The sequence below is a fragment of the Schistocerca nitens genome, chromosome 3 (genome assembly GCF_023898315.1).
Source record: "Schistocerca nitens isolate TAMUIC-IGC-003100 chromosome 3, iqSchNite1.1, whole genome shotgun sequence".
NCBI classification, from domain to species: Eukaryota; Metazoa; Arthropoda; class Insecta; order Orthoptera; family Acrididae; genus Schistocerca; species Schistocerca nitens.
The window spans coordinates 436,350,462-436,353,726 of record NC_064616.1 but is presented as its reverse complement, the minus strand read 5'-3'; the positions used below and the strand labels follow the sequence as shown (position 1 = coordinate 436,353,726).

The window sequence follows — 3,265 nt, the reverse complement described above, 5'->3', positions numbered from 1 at the left end:
GTAAGTAGCGGTTCCAAGATCAAGGAACGCGACAACGACCGGGAGAGCGGTGTGTTGTCGACGTGACCCACCACGCCTCATCCAGTGACGCCATTGGCAGAGGAAGGCACGGCGGTCTGTCGGGCCCTATGGACTGATATTGGGTCAGAACGCAGAAATTTACCTTTACCGCATGTATTATACGCACTGGGATTCTTTCAAACTACATCTTCCGTCAAGAGCAACAACTTGAGTTCTATGTAAAAGAAAGTCTTGAACGTAGTCACAAATCTGGTCAGATAGTCTGTGAATTTTTATTTTGTTCAGTAAACGTAGATGGCAAGGTATTTACATGGGCACCGTCGTTACAGTGTTCTGGTTCCAATGTAAGAACTCAGCGAACTGAGTTTCACAAGATCTTAGTTCGCAGAATCAACGATGAATATCTTACCGAACGTTTTCTTTCGGTAAAAGGTGAAACAATACGTAAAAATGCAGCTAAATGGTTAAGGCCACTCAACTACTGAAAGATCGTGCTCGCTTTCCAAGATATGTACGTTATACGATTTGGTAAACTTATTGTCCATTTTCTTGGTTGGCTTCCTGTCAAGTTTACACCTAGATCCGATGTTTATTTTCACAATATTACACGAATGAATCAAGTTTTGCTGTTTCTGTTCACGTGTTTTAACTGAATTCACACATCGGCACAGAACCACAGTAAAGATGGATCACAAATCGGTGCACCGCACTGTGATTGGTGCCTGTGAGCCCCATAGTTTGTCTTGTAAGAGAGAACAACCGGAGAGCATTCCTGTTTGTCAGTACTCATTCCCATAACACCGAAAAAGTGACTGTTCCAAGTAAAAATATCGAACATCGTAGGCTATCTTTCTGTGCTACAGGCCTATCAGTGCGAACATGAAGACTGCATCTCCCCCTCACCAGAAATAGCTTGTAACTAATGTTAGTGCGGGTGCTGTTCCAGAATATATTTAACCTTTTCTTAAAATTGTGTAATAGGAAGCAAACATGTATAAAAGAATATTTCGTCAGAAGCTTGATAAATATCTGGAAGGACCACACATTTAACTTACTTTAACCTAATGTTTTACATTTTAAGTATGATGTATTCAGTTAGAAATTAAATCATTTCCTTTTGGTTCTCTGAGCAGTGAATAACAGCTTAGGAAATTTTTCTCCACTGAAAGCATTAGAAGCGCATTTAGTCATACCAAATTCATAGTGAAAATTAGAAAAATTTATATTTTTTCAGTGCTGAAAAGTAGCGTTGTGCTTCCGATATAATCATCGATATTGTCAAGATAATTTTTATCAGTTTGGTAATTTCACCAAGAAACTTGTCTAGTTTGTTTTCCGAGACAAATTTCAGTATCTGCACAAATTTCTAGTATTTCTGAATATCAGGCCTGCATTATGAAAGTTTTGGTGGAGTTTCAAGGTTTTCTTTGTCAGTCATGGGCTATGCATCAATGGTTAGTACCTCTCTTCCTTACGATGTTCACTCTTGAAACCAGTGAATCATTCCTTGCTGAACAATTTAGCACTTACTAAGTGTTGATTGGAAGAATATCTGTCCATTACATCAACACACGTACCACCGCAAACCTCCTTAGCTTCTGCCGTTAGTGTCTTCGAAGGATTCTCACATTACTTCCTTGTTTCCAAGCTAGCAGATTTGAAATATGTTATATATTCATTTACTTTCAAAAATAATAATTTCTCTAGATTGCATTTGGTTGTATGTTATTTCCGAATGAGGCTAAATCTGACGAAAAGGATCTGACGAAATCTTGAAATTATCATTATTCCGGTATTTTAAAATTCCTGTTGCTTCTGCATTGTTTTGATCTGAATTTGATGTTGACTGCATTTCAGTCAGACCGTTTTTTGAAAGCTGCAAATTTTCATTAGCTTTGTTTCTGGTCCGTATGTTGAACTTCCACCTTACAGAGGATGAACGTGGAATGTTGACGTCCATATGATTCTAAAGAACGGATACCTATGCAGTGCTCTTCAGAATGTACAGAATTTTAGAACAAAATATTCTCGCATTGCGTATAATACTTGCTGCATTTACCGTAATTAAATTAAGCTGATGTGGATGACAGTGAATCAAATACCGTTAGTATAAACTGTTCTATATTTTCTTGAAATCCTGTTTTACGCCTTCCGTGATATTTGCACCATAAAATGTGTGAGATACAGGTTTTAGTCCATTTTCTTGAAGGATTATGGCCAATTGTTCTACAATACGTTTTGATATGCTATCTGCATTTTGATTATCTGAAGTGAAGATTCTCCAGAAGCGCTGAAATATTTCCCCATTCAAAGCGTATAGTAGAAGAAGAACCATTTGCATGTGTTTCTAAACATCTGCTGTGGCATCAGCCATGAGCGCTACAAAGGAAGCTTGCCTAATATCCGTCCGTATCTCCTCATGGTATAATTGTGACAGGGAATCAAGCATGTTATTCTGCAGGGTCTTACAAACACCTTTGAAGACGGTACTGGTGTCTAACTGATTTTTCAACTTTTAATCTAATTTAGATGCACAATTTACTAATCCTCTAGATACCCCTAGATTTACTGAATCGTCTATTTCATTTTGTCCACGTAAGCGAGTATCAGTTTCCGATAAGGAATATGCAGTCTATTATTTGTTGAAAATTTCACTGTTCGTTTTATCCTTTATATCATGCTCATTGATTGACAATATATATTCAAAACCAAGTTTCTCCTTAATACTTAGTACATTTCTTAAAAGTGAGAGTGAAAAATTATCAGCATGTGTCTTTGACATCAAATACTTTTCAGCTTTTTTGTTTCATATGGTTTATATTTCTAAGATTATGTTGTTTCCACGTTACATCTATTTGAAACAGCAAACACTGAAAGCGAGACAGTGCACTTTTTTCTTCACGGAGGTAAAGAAAAATTTTCCGTTAATACCATTCAGAAGTAAAACTTGGAATATATTTCATGTTGTTATTTATGCCTGGCTAAGATCTTAGAATATCAGGTTTCGAACGACATATTTCCTTTACTGTAACTGCCTTATGGAGAGGAAGCTTCGAAAACGTAAGCTGTTGAAGTTCACTTACAGTCGCAGAACTTAATTCTTGGGGATGCAAGGCCATGGTTAAAGTTAGCAGCAAAACAAAAGAACCAATGGAATAAAGCAACTGGAAGCAGGATTATAATACTCTGCATTAAATTGAAGGATTTGGTGCACGGTTTTTGAGCACAACTCACGCGGAGTAAA

The 3,265-nt window shown here is 37.2% G+C and overlaps 1 pseudogene; it reads right to left on the bottom strand.

The window, feature by feature from the left end:
* Nucleotides 1-1,112: 1,112 nt before the first annotated feature.
* On the bottom strand, nt 1,113-1,981 carry LOC126249268 (uncharacterized; annotated as a pseudogene).
* Between the last annotated feature and the right edge of the window lie 1,284 nt (nt 1,982-3,265).